The following is an 18,437-nucleotide window of genomic DNA, read 5'->3' as shown; positions in this document are numbered from 1 at the left end:
CAGCATTCTGGCTTCCGCTGCAGGCATGATCGATTGTTGTGCGCATGCGCATTCGCGTTCCTGCTAAGTAGCCCTGTTCACACCACGCCGTCGTTGGTGCACCCGTATCAGCAAAACAGCGAGTAAACGTCAAGCTAAATCTTCCAGTGCGCACTCAAAAGCACTGACGGTTATCTTTAAGCGTCAGCGCGTGCACCATCGATGTGTAATGCCTGAAACGCCGCTGGCGGTTCTGCTGGCGCTCCTTATATCATAGAGAAAGAAATTCAGCAAGAGGGGACACTCAGCAAAAAGTGGCAACAGGAAACACGTCACGCCTAGTTTCAACTCCATCCGTTATTTGACGCGAGCATCGGGAAAAAAAGAATCTCAAATAAACTTACAGACAACGTTTAATTTTTTTTCTTCTTTCGCACTAAAACTAAAAAAAAAGTTTTGGGTGTAAATGAACTTATACTTTGCGATTAATTTTTGTTGCGTTGCCTAGGAACAAGCTAGTGGCACGCAAGACGCGCCTGCATACGTCATGCGCCAGACATGCTACAGGAGCCAGTGAGGCGAGCTGCGCATGTGAAGCTCCCGTGCTCGGCGACCCGTCTGTTTTGGATCTATCCCGTTTCTTGGGGCTCCCGGCTTCCTCTTGTGTCCCCTTTGCATTTCGACACGGCACCGCTGCACTACTGGACTAGAGCAAGGTGAGGAATTTTGTTTGACAGTCTGCGACGAATTTCAAGCCCATTTAGGCTTACTGCACAAAACTGAACCTATATAGTGACGCAGTTATCGAAAAACAGCGCTCCGCCGTCCAGCCTTAGTTAATTTGAGTTAACTACTCGTACTGGGAGGTGTTTGCAACGCTTTATATGAGCCTAAGCACTGTTATAACGTATTTCGGTAGCTTTAAGGCATGGGGGGGGGGGGGGGGGGGGGGGGGCTTGCCGCACCTCGCTTTCCGACGAACAGCATCTCGGCCGTGTGGCGCAGTTTCGCGTGTACTGAATCTTACCGGGACAAGTTCTGGCGCTTTCTCTGACCCCTGACGTTATTGCAACTAATTTCGCAATTTCCTGGGCTACTTTTCAAGCACAGTGGCTGCGCTCGGCGTAGTGGCGCAGTTAGCGAAAAGCAACTCGGCTGTGTGCCGCAGTTAGTTTCGCGTGTACTGAATTTTACCTTGCACGCTCTTTCTTATTTACCGAAATAACGTTTCTATACCTGCTATACTTTACAGACTTGCTAACAGTGCACCCATTTATGCGTTCGCTCAACACACGTAAAGTTTTCTGTTACATATTTCCAAAGCGGATTGAACTTTGTCTCTAATGCTATAAAGGCATGCATGACCAGTTGTGAAATTTTTACCGGGAGAAGTTCGTGACGCATTCTCTGACCCCCAAAATTATTGTAATTCATTTCGCAACCTTTTGGGATACTTTTGAGGCGTGCTCGCCGCACCTGGGGTTGTGAAGCTGTTAGCAAAAGAAGCAAGCCGGCCCTGGCGAGTTCCTTTTGCGTGTACTGAACTTTAGTGGGGCAAGTTAGTGACGCTTTTTATCGCCCTGCAACACGATATACCTTATTTCGGTACGCACGCTTGTGGAAAACGCGACGAACGATTGCCGAGAGTAATAACACGGGAGTGTGTTGCTTGCGCCGGCAGGACGCGTAAAAGATAACGCCGAGGGGCTCAAGAACTTGACATTTCTGTCTTCTGAGCGACTGAAAACAGGTTTTGCACCAGCGAATCTATGTTGAATGCGACTGGAAGGCATTCTGCGAGCGTGTAACATGGTCTGGCTGAGAGCCTGCCTTGTAGCCACCTCTGTTTACTTGGCGTACCATTGCGTCGACTGAGGCCATCTTTGGAAACGCGCAGTCACCCGTGTATTTGCGCTGTGGAAGTGCAGGAAATAATGCCCGGGAAGGGAGGGATGCTTGAAAATCGAACGTTTTCGTCAGAATTTCTGGCATTTGTTTGGGAGGAGTCTATTTGCTACGAAATGTATGTAAACGTGAATTTATCTGTGATGCAGCTCATTCGCCTCTTACGCACGTATCTCTTCTACATGCAATATTCCTGTTAGGTCAATATAACAAAATGGTACATGCTTGTAATTTATTTATTTTTTTGCGCTGATGGCATCCGGTGGAGCTTCATACGGCAATGACTGCTGCTTACCTGGTGCCACAACTTTCGATGAATGCACAAGAAGCTCGGAACGAGCATTTATATAGAGCAAAATAAACATTTCATCATTTCAGAAGACGTCTTGCGTTTTCTTTATGAAATTGCACGTCACACACATTCGGTGGAGACTTGTAACGATCGTTCGCATTCATTTTTACTAAATAATAAAACGATTCCGCGCCAAGGCCGCGCGTGGTTCACCAGTAGAAGCGAAAAAAATAAATGCTGCGCCGATCAGCGGAGCTGGCGTGGCGTGCACCAACTGGTGTTCAAAACGCGCGCGCCCATAACCGGAATCGGAAGCTGGTAATACCGTCCGCTTGGTGCCCTACAGTCAATTCGGCTGCTGGGCTCTATGGGAGTGTCCGCTGTTGTCCGAAAATTTCTTTCTCTATGCTTATATCGCCAACCTTCTGGGACGACATCAGCGTAACGCTAAGTGTTTTAATCCATTGTAATTATTTGCCTTTGGCCAACTGCCATTTTTTGATGTTCCAAAAGTTCAACAGAAATTATAGAGCCTTACTACAAGTGCGGTTCAAGCTGGCCCCACTAAATGAACGTGGCGGCGAGCGTCTGATACCTACGTTGGAAGTTAAATTAGTCGGTTCCCGATGAGCTGAGGTGACTTTACCCTACAGGAACGTTCCGTATCCAATACCACTGATTCTCCATGCGTTCTGTACATTCCCCAAAGAATAAAATTGATGGTCCTATAAATTGCGAGTAATTTCCGCAAGAATCGTACGGGAAACTTATCAACGAAAGCGGAGCGGAAGTGTTCAATTTCTGACGCTCGCAATTTTCCGAAGGCAACACTCAATCAAGCGAAACAAGATCGTAGGCTAAATGTCTGAATACACAGAAATGAAAGTGGGCGATGAACGTAACTTGTCAGAGGTAGGAAGCAAGCCCACGTCATCGTTTTATGAGTTTGGTGCTTGTACAAATTCAGAAAACAAGTCGGCTAGTTGCCAACTACTTCACCCGCTTTTTGTGCGTTCTTGCTTGATCTAGACTTCGGAATGCTGGCCAGTGTCGCCGCTCATCGGTGCGCCAGTGGACGTAGAACGATCACGGACGTCGCGTCGGGCAAGAACATTGGAAAAACCAAATGGCCAGTCGGTTCTCCTATGTGCCGGAAAGCGTCAAAGCTGCCAAAGTTGAGACCCTCGCTTTCTAACAAACAAGGGGCCCATTTTCACTGTTGGGCCCGTCAGACAAATTTTTAGTTTCTCATCATCATATGAAGTCAACAAACAATGAATGCAAGAAGTGCAGAGCCCAAACAACGTCGTTTATTTCATATCAGGAAATAATGGCGTAACGAGCGATCATATGAAGATAATCACATGAAAGGCTCTAATAAAATAGGTCCGTACAGCTTCTCGCACTATATTTCACAAGCATACATATTTTTGACATCCATCAGGCTCTAAAACTAATGTTCGAGTAGCATTCACGAAGGCGAGGTACGCAATCGTTTCGGCAATTTCCCCTGCAGGGTGAAGCAATAACAATGATATCAAGGCGGCCATAGTAAGTTGAGTTGGTGGTCATACGCTCATGGCTGTGTGGCTATACGCAGTTCATTACCCTGGGGCAAACTCTCGTGACATTACCGGTTTTGGATTCTGAATTCACGGGAATGAGGTCGCCGCGGCAGAGATTGAAATCGGTGCCCCTTTACTCCAGCCGAAAAACGCACTAATATTTAGTTCATTGGCCATTCACTGGGTGTGCTTATGGTTTCTTTCGTAAACATCGGCTTAGTTACTTTCCGCATTGCACTTGGGCACCATTATGTTGTAAAATAGGTATCACCAAAGGTATCTTACCGCTAAGTAAGCAGTCGAGTCCGGTGGGCAGCAACTAGTGTTAACGCTGTGCACGATGCTAGTACAGTACGCGATGCGGCAGCTGTGAGGTTTGTGCGAGAGCACACTTTGTTCCGCGCTTACGAGTGCAGCTGGCCTGAGGAGGAGGGTTTCTGTCCATGTGACAATTATACTGCCATCGATAATGACGCGTGCACTTGTTTATCTTTATCGGGTGACCGCGTTTCCCTGTCCAACAAATGACAACGCTGAGGGCAGGATGTGCCTGCATGTGTCGGAAGTTTCTCGAATGTTATCGATGGTTCTAGCCCTTCTGTAGTGCTTAGATTTGTGCAGGTAAATGAACCCCAGGTGGTTCAAATTTCCGGTGACTTACTATACCGCGTGCCTCATAATCAGATGGTGCTATTGGAACGTAAATTCCATAATTTTATCCGTTGTCGGTGTCACCGAATTCTGTGTAATCTGAGTGTTTGCGCAACTCAACTTCTGTAGTACTTTCTGGAAGACTTGCGGCCACCAGCTATTACTCTAGAACGTTCGATGTTTCATATATAAAAACCGACGCGTTTGACACACTGAGATTTTCGACTGTCGCGGATTGTGCTTGCCGCTATCGTTGTGCTTTGAGTGGATAGCCTTTCTTGAGGGCACAAGTTCACCCAATAAAACGCCAGCTTAGTCATTTAGACTTGTGCTGCTTTCGTCACCGCTACTACTCTATGATATTACAATACGTTCCCTGAATTTTCTGTTAGGCAAGGTGTGTGCGTGCGTGCGTGCGTGCGTGTGTGTGTGCGTGCGTGTGTGTGTGCGTGCGTGTGTGTGTGTGTGTGTGTGTGTGTGTGTGTGTGTGTGTGTGTGTGTGTGTGTGTGTGTGGTGTGTGTGTGTGTGGGGGGGGGGGTGTGGGGGGTGTGGGTGTGTGTGTGTGTGTGTGTGTGTGTGTGTGTGTGTGTGTGTGTGTGTGTGTGTGTGTGTGTGTGTGTGTGTGTGTGTGTGTGTGTGTGTGTGTGTGTGTGAGAGAAACACCTTTTTGGACGAGTCCCTGCGGTGTGCGAAAGGGGAACGCAGAGGCCAGCTGGCTAGTCTAAAGAGAGTCCCCTTTCCGTTAGACGTAGACCAAGTCTGAAACCGTAGCGAAGTCCTCCGCCAGCCGGACAGCCCACAGCTGGTCTTCTTTGCAGTCGCTGAGCAGTATAGCCTCGCACTGCTCGGGCGTCTTTGTTTAGCATTGTCATTTATGCTGTGTCTGATATTGTTTGAGGCTGATGTCCATATAATGTGATCGAGGTCTGCACGTTGTTTATTGCATGTCTTAGAGTGTGAGAATGCTTGTGGGTGTATTCGGTGCATAAATAGTGCTGTAGGGACGGTACTTGTTTGTAGAAGTGTCCTTGTAGTTGCTTGGTCTTTGTTTAATAATTTGTCAGAAGGGTATTTTTAGCGAGCATTACGACAGCATTGGAGGGTTTCTCTGACAGTAGTTATTTGTTCATATTGGGAAACTATTCTTTCTTGAACAGGTTCTGGTTCTAGGGGGAGGATAGGTTTGTTTCGGTCTCTTCGGGGATTTCTTGTACAGAGTGAGATAGGTGACGCAAGTGACTCTCCCGGTTGATACTTGGTCGGGCAGCGTGGTGCGCAGCGTTACTCCCAATTACTCCAGCATGGCCTGGCATCCAGGTCAGTCTAATAGTTCTTCTGCTGGTACGTTTTTTTTCGCTCAGAATCCGGTATGCTTGAGGCGATATGAATCCCTTGGTGTAATCAATTATGGCTGCTTTGAAGTCGGTGACAATGAATAACACAGTGGTTGATGCGTATGCTAAATCTATTTCTGCCTCTTTCCCTTTTTCTGGATTTTTGGCACGTAAATATCTAGTTGTTGTGATATGCAGTTTTTGTACCAATAACAACTGCCAGAGCTATGGCTGGTTGTGACAGATAGTTTGCAGCATCAACATTTGCGTTCGTTAGTTACGTTCAGCGTATTTGAGTACTTTGGTGAGTTCTTCAGCTCTGGCTTTCCGTCGCTCTGCGTTATGGTTTTGGTGCATGCCAATGGGCGCGGCGGGGGGGGAGCAGGGGAGGGAGGGGGTTATGAAGGTGTTCTTGATGTCCGATGTAATGTCACGGTTTTCTTCAATTCCCGTCTGGGGCAGAATTGCCAACTTGTTTAGTATCGTCCGCCCTGTCGTCATGTGTGTTAGGCGTTCATGTGATCCTAATAATCGTGCAATGCGTTGTGTAATCCTAGTCCTGAGAGATTTTGCTTTGCTCCGCTTAGAGGAAGGTGTACTGCTTGTTTTGATTCTTTCCTTATCATTGTGTCGATCATGTGTTTCTCGGTATGCGTAAATTGAAAAGCCGCGCACTTTACGCTACAGGATAGGTGACAAGAGCTCGAACCAGTCGAATGACATTGCTCTGTTTCATGTCTGTGCGTTGGCAGCAATTGTCAAAATAAACCGACACACCTCTGCCGTTTATGTCTTTAGGCATTGGATTGTTGCGGTATTTTTTCGCCACTTTTCATGTACAATCCCAGTACTCTTAAGCATGAGACCTGGGGTGCGAGAATACTTTTCGATTCCAAGGCAATTCTTTCTTGGTTACAGGCTTACGATTTTCTTTGATATTTTGGATTGATCTGCAGGACCTCAGATCAGCAGGAGCTACGGGGAACAAGAGAGTCCGCTCGACTCTACGTATGTCATGACTACATTTATTGCTTCCTGCAGGGTCTCCGGGGTTTGCCATGGGTGCCACCCGTCGCCCATACACTCTAAGAACAGTTTACACCCTTCGGCATGCCCCTTCTGCCACACAACAATAATTGTCATCTGCCTTGATGCGTTTCCTTTCTTTAACGCTGCGAGCCCGGAACTTTCCAGTAACGAACGGCACGCGCGTTATCAGAAGGGGCACTCCAAAGGGTGTAAACTGTTCTATACTGATAACGCGCGTGCCGTTCCTTACTGGAAAGTTCCGGGCTCGCAGCGTTAAAGAAAGGAAACGCATCAAGGCAGATGACGATTATTGTTGTGTGGCAGAAGGGGCACGCCAAAGGGTGTAAATTGTTCTTAGAGTGTAGGGTTATATTATTCGCATATAAGCTGTAATGTAGTCGCTGGATGTTCTTGAATCTTCTGTGGAGCCTAATGAGTGCGATGTTCAATAACATAGGTGATAGCACCGATCCGTGAGGCATGCGTTTGTCGCCATTGTTGGAAAGGTTCGACTTGACTTCCGCAAACTGAGGGTAGCTGTTCTGCGGGCATCCTACATTTGGGATAGAAAATTCTACTATTGTTATATGACTTATATATATACGTTACTTATATATATACGTTATCAAATGCTTTCTTTAGATCCAGTCCGAGCATGTCCATTGTATCCAACCTAGGAGCGTGATGCTGATTTGTGACATTACGGTACAATTGAAGCATTATATCTTCCGTTGAAAGTTTTGCCTTAGATCATATCGTAGTGTGAGACAGTTGCTCATTAATTTCTGTTTGTGTAGCAAGTCTCCTTAGTATGGTGTATTCCACGGTTTTAGGTGACATGATGTCAAGGAAATTTGACGATTATCCAAGTTCAGAGTTCTTCCCGGCTTTGGAATAAGTATAACCTTTGCAGGCTTCCACATCTATGGTAGCGGTCCAGATTCCCGTATTGTCGCGCAGTATAAGTACGCAGTAGCAATACTGTGAATTACGAATTACTTTTTATTGTGCGAACCGGTTCCCACGAAAACAGGCTATACATAAAGCACGACTATATCGGCGAAGACAGTCGGCGATGGTCTAAAGATAAAGACATTCAATGAGAGCGGGCACTCCCATAGAGCCCAGTGGCTGAAGTGACTGTAGCGCACCAAGCGAAAGGGATTAACTCCTTCCCGTTTGGGTTTTGGGAGCGAATTTTGAACGCTTGCTGACACTTGCAACGCCGGCTACGCTACTCGTTTTTTTTTTGCTTTTGCTGCTCAATCGCGCACCTTGTTAACTAAGTATACGATTCGTGCGGAATCGTTTATATAGTGAAAATGATTGCGAACGATCTTTTCTAACCTATATCGAATCTTTGCCACGTGCGATTTCATAAAATGGACGCAAGACACCTTGTAAATGAGGAAATGTTTATTTCGCTCTATATTATTGGTCGTTCGTGATTTTTGTGAGTTCATTCAACGTTATCGCACCAGGTAAGCCGTAGTAATTCCCGTACGAAACTCCACCGCACCTGCATTAGCTGAAAAAAAACTAATTACGAACATGCGTCATTTTGGTATTTAGACCTCATCGGAATACTGCGTGTAAAAGGGAAACGTGCGAAAGTGGTAAATAGGCGACATTACAAACAAAAGCAATTCGCTTTTACATATATAGCAATAGTACGCAATATACAGAGGCGGCCACAAAAGCTCTCAACCAGACTGTGCTAGGCACTGGCAGAATGCCTTCTACTCGCATTCAAGAGAAATGCGTGGGTGGAAAGCCAGTTTTGAGGTTTTTGATTTCCTGGTTATTGAGCTCCTCGGCGTTATCTATTGCGTGTTCTGCCGGCGCAAGCAACACAATCCATTGTGATCACTCTTGGAAATCGCTCCTCGCGTCTTCGACAAGCATGAGTACCAAAAGAAAGTGTATGTTGCTGGGCCACAGAAAGCCTAATGAACTTGTCTAAGATTCAGTACACGCCAAATTGTCACCATTAGCCGCTTGCTTTTTGCTGCTCCACAACTTCAGGCATGGCGAGTGTGCCTTAAGGTATCCGAAAAAGTTACAAATTATAATAAGTTTGGGGATTAGAGAATGCGTCACAAACTTGTCCTAGTAGCATTTACTGTCTAAAAACGAATACAGTTCCGGGCACTCTCTTTGAGGGAGTATCTTCTTGACCTATATTTCACTCTTTTTTCTGGGGCAAATCGACTCTCTTTGAGAAAGAGTAGGACAACTCCTATTGACGGGATTTGTTACTCCACCGCAAGAGAGCTTTTCATTTCCATTACGGTAAGAATGCTATACTTGTGAGAAGCAGCTTGTATAATTACACGATCGATTATTGTGACTCGTTGAATATGCAATATAACTAAAGAATAGCATGGCTTCAAATGTGAACCAAAAATCAGATGTGATGAATATGATGCATAAAATTTAACATAAGCCTAAGTACAGGCAGGGAAGCGAACGAAAAAGATGAACAAAGCAAAACATAAATTGAGAATGGCACTATCCTGTTTCACATATCCCTTCCATGCACGTGGATTTTTAATGAGGCTATGCATGTACTTGCACAACAAACCATCTTCCTGAAACCAAAGTTTTTATCCTACTGAAGTGTTTAAGATGCGCTAAAGTAAGAAAAATTATTGCACTTCAGATAGTCTGCGTCTGAGAACAAGTGCACATGTGCATGGGAAGATTAATACATTACCCCATTCTTCACTCTACCTTAAGTCCAGAAATTTACCATATGCAAAAATGCTTCAATTGTATTTTGCCTTATAAAAATTATGTCTACAGAAGCCATGAAACTAAGGAGATTTTGCTTAACACTATATGTTCCCACCTGCCAATTGATGAAACAGAGTTGAGTTGAGTTGAGTTGTTGCAGGCTACTGGTGGGATTAGCCTTGCAGTTGCTGCCGACAATTGCTCAACCGTAGCGACACTTAAAATAAACAAATCAGGTAACCAGACACATACCTCCGAATTACAAATGGTCACTCCTCAGTTCACCATGTGGAAGCCAAATCCGTGTCCTGTAGGTAATTTAACAGAAGGCGAGAGACCTCCTTCCTACACAACCGGTTCCCGCGCGGGAAAACAATGTCCTGAAGAGAGCTGTGAGGAAGCATTGTGTTCTTGAGGGACCCAAATAACACCCTCCGTTCCGCGTTATACACAGTACAGCACATTAGGTAATGTTCTATGTCACGGCACACACCACACGTTGAACATAATGGTGATAACGCCAGGCCAGTCTTATACATCCACGCAGGGGTACGAGCAGAGCCCGTGCGAATGCGGAGCAGTAAGGTGGCTTGGTTTCTTTTGAGACCCTTGATCACACATGTCTTGTGAGGTGAGCTCTACAAAGAACTGAAGTGGCACGACACCGCTTCTCTGAAGAGTCTCTTGTCTTCTTGAGGCACTTTTCTCAAAGGATTCCCAAACAGCGCTCTATGGGCGAGGCTGTCCGCCATCTCGTTGCCTATGATACCTATGTGTGATGGCACCCATTGGAATCGTATGGAGAAGCCTTTGACATGGAGATTTTGCACCGAACGTAGTGAGCTTAGAGATAAGGCATTAGTAGGGAACCCGTGCTCTAACCTTCGAAGGATGGATTTCGAATCTGTAAGAATGACAACAGCTTGAGGCGTACAAAACCGTAGCTTTTTGAGAGCTGCCTCAATAGCAACGCTTCCGGCCGTTGTGGAGGACACGACTGCAGTGAAGCGAACGGACCAATCATACTTCAAAGAGGGAATGTGAAAAGCAGCTGCACTAGATCCTCTGACCTTGTACACAGAGCCATCAGTAAAAATTTGAAGATGACGGGTATATTCAGTTTCAAGATGTTCCAGTACGAGCGAACGCGTTGCCGCCAAAGGAAAACTCCGCTTAGCACGAACGTGAGGAATTGACAACGAACAATTCAGGCTCGCGAAAGACCAAGGTGGTTTCAACCTCTTAGTTCGACCTCTAGCGTCAAGACCCAGGTAACCAAGAGTATTAAGGGCCAAGTACGCTCGGGACTCGGATCTCTTTCGAAGGCGCTGTAGAAGGGCTCGGCCGGCTGGCGTCTGTTTGAGGCGGCCAATTTGCATCAATAACCTTTGTGAAGCGACTAGGCTAAGAGGTCTCGATAGAGATTCATAAAGTACTGCATTGTTACGAGCAGTCTGTGGAACGCCAAGAGCCCTTCTTAGGCCCTTCCTATGCAGAACCTCAAGTCGTTCCAGCTGTTATACCGATGGGAAATTAAAGGGAGCTGATATATTATTCGACTCGTCACTAGTGCATCGTGCAACCTGCTCATTGAAGAAGGGTTATTTCCCCATCGCTCACTTGCCATTGTACGGATCACATTGAGACGCGAAGATATCGATGTCACAACCGAGTCCGCAGCTCGTCGCCACTGTAGGCGGTAGTCAATAATGACGCCCAAAAAGCGCTTGTGTTTCACTTGTCGAAGACAAGATTGATTAACATCTATCTTCAGCCGCGCATACCTTCTTCCTCTACCTGGAAACATGATGAAGCCATATTTTTCCACCGAGAGAGTCAACCCAACACTGTGAAGGTAATTTTTAACTGAAAGTAATGCCTGTCGAGCTATCAGAGCTAAACGCTTGTGTTGATATCTGGTTAACCAAAGACAAATGTCGTCCGCGTGTACCGACATATGGACATGCCTGCAATGTTTTTGCACTTCAGCGGGAAGACCAGCCATTGCAACGTTAAAGAGCGTTGGGGAAAGAACACTTCCATGAAGTACACCTCGCGATACCGCCCTTTCGGTGCTTGTGGTACTTCCTAACCGCATTTGAATTTTACGATCACTGATAAATGAATGAATGAATCGCAGAAGATAGCCCTGTACGCCCATGGCCTGCAATATATTTAGTATTGAGCCCTGAAGGACGCTATCATAAGCCTTTGATACGTCTAGGAAAATAACTAGTGTTGAAAGGCCGAAAGCTCTATGATGTTCAATATGGCTTATCAAGTTCAAGACGCTATCTTGCGCGATTAAACCTGTTCGGAATCCAGTCATGCATGTTGGCAGAGCCCTTCTATCTTCGAGCCACCAAGATAAACGCTTACTTGCCAGCTTCTTCATGAGCTTAGGCACGCACGACGTCAGTAATACAGGACGATACGAGGCCAAGTCTGTCATTGCCGGGCTTCAGCACTGGGACAACGCAAGCCACCTTCCATGAAGGAGGAACGTCGCCAGTCTCCCATACTCGATTGAGACAGCTTAGGGGCATCTTCCGGTGTTCCAGAGGTAGGTTCTGCATCATCTGGTTGGTGATGCCATCAGGACCTGGTGCACATCGACGCCGCAGGCTGCTGAGTGCTGTCTGCAGCTCTCGAAGTGTACACGGGGCGTCCATTACAGACGTAGATGTTGCAGGCAGAGCGCAGGGATCAATTCCTGAACTTGCACTTGCAAATGCATCTGGAAATTCCTCTGCCAAGCACACGAGAGGTTTCTGCTTGCGCAGTGCAAGCGCTTCGAAAGGTTTACTAGGACGATAATCTCCAGCAAGACTGCCAATGACTCGCCAAATTCTCGCCATCGGTCAGAAAACCGTCAAGCTAGCGCAGGACGACGCCCACTGCGACCTACAGAGCTTGTTCGTATGGCGTCGAATGGCAGAGTTAAGCCTATTGAAGGTCGTCTTAAGGATCTGAAGTCCTTCTTCCGCATCAGTTGTCGCTCTGCCCTTCTGCGCGCTGCGCAAAGGTTCCTGAGTTTTAAATCCGGAGTCGGAAAATGATTAGGCAACTTGACCGCTGTGGTAGCAGCCATCTTACCAGAAATCATTTTGTCTATCACATCACCAGAAACAAATGAAAGTTGCTCCTTGTATTTGTCACAATTAACAGCATGGCTAACTTTAGAGCCGCGCATATGGAAGTCGGCAGTAAACACTAAAATTGGATAGTGATCACTTCCCATGCGGTCAGCTGCAGTTGACCACTTCCCACGGACGTCAGATGAATGCAAGGTTAGGTCTATGGATGTGGCTGAGGCTGGAGGCCGGAAGAAAGTGGGACTTCCGTCATTGGCCACGCACAGGTCCAAACTGTCGATAACTTCTACAAGTTTGCGTCCGCGGAAATATGTGTTCCTGTCACCCGAGATAGAGTGATGGGCGTTGAAGTCCCCGCAGATAATTCGTGGCGCTGGGCAACGGTCACAAAGCTGCTGGAGAAACAAGTCCATTGCAACCTTATTCCGCGGAGACACGTATATGGATGCAACAGAAGGAGTTCGGAAGCCAAGCCGTATCCTTACAGCCGCTACCTCAATACTATCGGTGCAAAGATCGGTGACGTTCAAAGCCACATGAGGAATCTCTCTTTGTATGTAAAGGGCGGCACTTCCCGCGGGAAATGACTTTATGCTGCAATTCTTATGGGCGACATATCGAGTCAAAGATCTTCCGCTTGGTAGGCCAGCCTCCGAGAGGGCTAATACTGGAACACACGTATCTTTCAGAAATAATTTAAGTTCTGCTAATCGACTTATAATCCCAGCGCAGTTCTATTGCATAATAAACGGCACTTTTCGGTGATTTTTTGTTGCACGATGTTGAAGAAGACTAGCCATATTATAAGGTAAAGGTCGCTGCGAAGGTGGTAATCATGGGCTCAAAGGAAAGAACGAGCTGTAGAAAGTTCTTCAGGGTGCCAGTCTGCATCGCTTGAACATATGAACGCAGGACTTCAAACAAAACTCGCAGAAGGTCGGACAGGTCCTGATTTTTGAGCTCCTTATTTTGCTGTACGCACTGCCTCACAACTTCAACAAAGGTTGCGGACTGGGACCCACTCTTGGCCGCTGTAGCTGGTTTCTTCATCTCTTTTGAGGCGAGGGAATGTCCTCCATGTTGTCGAGCCTGGCTGTAATCTGGTCGCTGAGAAACTTGGACACTTTTTGCTGCAGCAGATCGAGCAACCGACTCACCCACAGAGGACTTTGCCGCCTTGCTAGGCTCAGGTCGCTCACTGACGTTGCTTGTTACCACGCTACGAACTTCCGACTCTAAAGCAGGGAACTCAACTTCCGAATCTAACGCCGGGAACTCGTCACTTCCAGGTATCCGCTTCTCAGTAGGTTGTGGTTTGGGACCACTAATGAAGGACACTCGGCGGTGTAAGGCGCTTACACGGAAGGGGCAGCCACCGAAACTCGCTGGATGGTCACCACCACAATTAGCGCAAGCAAAATCTGCCTTGCAGGATTTGTACTCGTGGGCGCACCGCATCGTTTGCAACGTTGATCTTTGATGCAAACTTTAGCTACATGCCCAAAGCGTTGGCACCTAAAGCATCGGGGAGGAGGTTCAACGAATTCTTTCACTGCATGCTTGGTAAAACCGAGGTCAATTTTTTCGGAGCGCTCGGTGTTAGGAGCAAACGTTATCACAACAGAGTTAGTAGGTTTCGCTGCCCATTCTTTTTCTTGAGTCTCCACCCGGTGCATGAGACTTTTCACATGCAGAACACCTTGCGGTTTCAAGTAGTCAAGAACGTCTCCTTCCGAATACCACACTGGTACTCCCCTAATAACACATGTGTTAGTCATGTAGGAGTGGGGCAGCAGGGCTTTAACTATTATGTCACCAATCTGAGAGCACCGGAGAAGAATGTCAACTTGCTCTTCCGTTGCGATATCTAAATAAAGAGCGCCTTGCGCTGTGAAGCGGCTGCGAATCGGGGCAGATCCCAGCAGTACTTTAATGGCTTCGAAGAGCCTGATAGGGTTCCACTCTCTCAAATCAACCCCTTTCTCTGTTGGCAAAACTACCACTGGGATTCCGACCGTTCTTTGCTTCCGATGACTCACCACCTTGAAGCCGTCGCTGTGCACTTCCGCCATATCAGCCACTTCCTCGTCAGGGTCGACGTTAGTTGTGTCGTCCCCACTGATCGATGATTATGCACTGGACTGCTTACCGTCCCTGATATCTGGCAGCTCCACACCCTGCGAGGCCATGGCCGCCTCCGCCACGCTGGCTTCCTTCGGATGGCGCTGTCCCTTTAAAGATGCCGGCGCCGGAGCAGCCGTACCCTTCCCATAGGGACAGTACCACCTTAAAGATGCGGCCGCCTTCCAAGGATATAAATAACTCAATTAATAAATACCAAAACCTATGCAAAAATTACAGTGCTGAGGTGACAACAGATCGAACAGCGTCGTCTTCCTCTTCCTTCCGCAGCAGCAGCTTCCTTGATGAAACAGAGTTCTGCTCAGATGCTCTCAGTTCTGAGCATTGAACGCATCTCTACCTCAACTAGCATACTTTGTTGGCATGTAGCTTGAGTCACCCCAATCAAAATGTCAAATACCTCCGAGAAGCTGTATGACTGTTTTTTAGAAGGAGAAACCACAATTTTACATTTTAAACATAATTTTCGATTCCAAGTGAGTCTCCGGTAGCTAAGATGTAGGTTGTGCACCACGGTGACCACAGCTAAAGGCCTTAATTGCTCCTTGCTTTCTCTTTGGGAGGCACGAGTGATTCTCATGAACTAGTTTCGTGAGCATGCACGTAAACGAAAATGAATTCTTAAACATGAGATTCCCTTCCCTCAATGCTTCCCCTTTGTGGAATTTAAAAGGAAACCATACTTCTAAAATTAGGTGTAAAAAATAGATAAAAGGGAGGACATGAAAATCTGTCTGCTTCATATCATCATTTAAGATACAGAATCACAGTGCTTTGTAGTTGCACCCTTGCCTTTACCTGCTTTGAAATGTAAGCTATAAAAGCTGTTAAATGTATTTAACCACATAACCAAGCATGAGCTGTTGTTTTTTATAGTGAACACAGGTGCCGTGCTCATTGCAAGTATGTAGGGAAGAAGGAGAAGCTCGAAGCGTGCAGACGCGCTTTGCATCGGCTCCGTGATTTCAAATTATCCAAGCGTCCAAAATCTTCTGGTACCACTGGGATCAGCGGAACATATTTCTAAACATCAAGGGGATTCTACGGAACCGAACTTCGGTGAGCCGCAGTTTTAAGACCAACGAGAGCCCTATTCGTTCGGCCACGCCGACGGTAGGGTTAGCCCTAACACCGAACGCTGACGCGCGGGAGCTCGGAGACCCGCAAGCAGCCACCGTTTCTACGGTGAGCTGTGGGGGCGACCCAGCCCAGAACGCTTCGATCGCGGGAAACCCAGGCACCATTGCCCACCAACCCACCGACACTGAAACCATGGAAGTCGTATCCGAGAGTCACCCGAGACCCCTGCCTGACGAGGCCTTGCCTGGGCCGTCTCCCGTCCTCTCGGAGCAGCTCCACAATCAAGAATCTCAGTGGCAAACGGTCGTTTCACTTCATCGGAAACGCCGTCTTCTGAAACAACAATCCACTGGTGAGCAAGACCCAATCGGGCAAACCCCGCCATCGAAAGCCACACCGTTAGGGCTAGCTCTAACCCAGGCGCCAGCCGCCGCAGCGAAAGCCACGTCGCAAGCTACCTGCGAAGAGCGCGGAGCCGGAACACCAATTTCTGAAGACGCGGCTGCAAGGAGCAGGCCTCACCGACGCGCGCCTCCACTCCCGCGCACTGACATGAAAATCATTATCCGCCCGACCCCGGGCCTCATAGTTCGAAAACTACATACCCACCAGGTGGCCAAGGCGATCGTCCAAGCCAGCGGAGGTGCGCCGACCTGCAAGGGGGATGATTTCATCGTCCGCCTGCGACACGGCTCGAACATCATCATCGTGAGCACCCCTCACGAGGCCACGGCGGCCACCCTCATGAAAATTGTAAGCCTCACCTTTCACGGACGATCACACCCTGTGAAGGTGTATCTATCAACACCCGAGGGCCTGCTTAAAGGTGTCGTACACGGCATCGACGCAGGCACCGGCGAAGAAGAGCTTATGACGAATCTTCGGGTCCGCACACATGGAGTCCGCATCGTGCGGGCCCGTATGCTCGGACAATCCCAGACAGCCCTACTCCACTTCGAGGGACCCCAGGTGCCTAGATTTGTGTATTACTAGGGAGGGGAGATGCCTTGCCGAGACTACCAGCCGACAAGGCAGTTCTGCTCCATCTGTAGAATCACCGGACACCGACCAGACGTCTGCCCCAACCCGACGGTTCGTGCGTGCAACGTTTGCAACCACATTAACCCAGACGCCGGACACACTTGTGTTCCGAGGTGCGCCCTGTGCGGAGGGGCCCATCTCACGGCCGCAACAGAGTGCAACAACAAGCTCAAGCCCATTCCACCCAGATGGAAGCCTACCTCCACGACCACACCCAAAACCCAACTACAGCCCCGCCCGGTCACTCAGTCGACCAAGGCGGCTGAAATTCGCCCGCGATGGTTCAGCTCCGAGCGGGAAGACTCCGACTACTCGGAGTCTCCGAGCATCTACGGATCCCGGTCCGTTTCCAACCCAAGGTCGAGGTCCCGCTCCTGCTCTCGCCTCCGGTCTCACTTTCGGTCGCCCAGACGGCGATCTCGGTCGATGCCCAAACAAGGAGAGCAGGCAGCACCAGCCACCGCGGTACTCAAAGACAAGGGGCCCCAGCAGCACCTCCGAAAGACCAAGGAAGCCTCACCCAAGAGGACTACCACCAAAGTACACGAGGTAAGCTGGGCAGCAGTAGCCTCCCCCTCGTATAAAAAACCACAGACGCCACTATCTGTTAAATTGGAACAGGAACTCGCCAGCATGCGCGCACAGATACAAACACTCACACAAGAAAACAGACAACTCAAACAACAAGTGATACAGTTCACACAAATACCACAAGAGATGGCTCCGCACATGGACATGATCGACCTACAAACCCATGTCGATGCCATCCGCAACCAGATGCAAGCCTTCATGGACGCTACACGCGCCCAGTTGGAACAAATAACACGGACTGCAATACAACGCACAGATGCAGCAATAAAACACATGGAATCCACTGTAGATAGCAAGCTTAGGAACCAGCTTCACTCCATAAAACTACGGAAGACGCTACGACAGAACCTTTACAAGGACACACCTGTAGCAGCACCGAACCAAATCGTAACGTCACCGACCACAACGTCCAACAATGCCTAGACCATACAGGCAAGTCAAAGAAAACAGAAATTTGGCAATGGAACTGCCGTGGGTTTCGGAGGAAGAAAGGGCTGCTGACACAATTGATCGCCCATTCCTCAAAGCCACCGGGGGTCATAGCCATACAAGAGCCCGGTACCCGACCAACACTACATGGCTACGAAGAATACCACACAAGTCAAGACTACAAGTGGAAGGTAGCCACACTAGTAGACAGAAACATCACAACCATACAACACAAACCCGTAGACGACGTGGACATACTACATGCACTTCTCGAAATAATATACAAAGGCAACCAGAAACAGAGCGCCTTCATCCTCAACATTTATTGCCCCCCCAGCCAAAGGCGGGCAAACATAGGAAAACTCTTTGGGGACACCCTCCGCCTTGCTAAAGACAGTCCCCTGGTAATCATAGGCGACTTCAACGCTCAGAACACGCTATGGGGGTACCAGAGGCAGGATCGGAAGGGTCTCCAGCTACAAACACTAATTGAGCAGTGTCACCTCACACTCATCACAGACCCGAACATACCAACGAGGGAGGGAACAGCGTAACACGCGACACCAC

The sequence above is a fragment of the Dermacentor variabilis genome, chromosome 4 (assembly GCF_050947875.1).
Source record: "Dermacentor variabilis isolate Ectoservices chromosome 4, ASM5094787v1, whole genome shotgun sequence".
NCBI lineage: Eukaryota > Metazoa > Arthropoda > Arachnida > Ixodida > Ixodidae > Dermacentor > Dermacentor variabilis.
The sequence above is the reverse complement of the archived record's forward strand: the minus strand, read 5'-3'. Positions refer to the sequence as shown.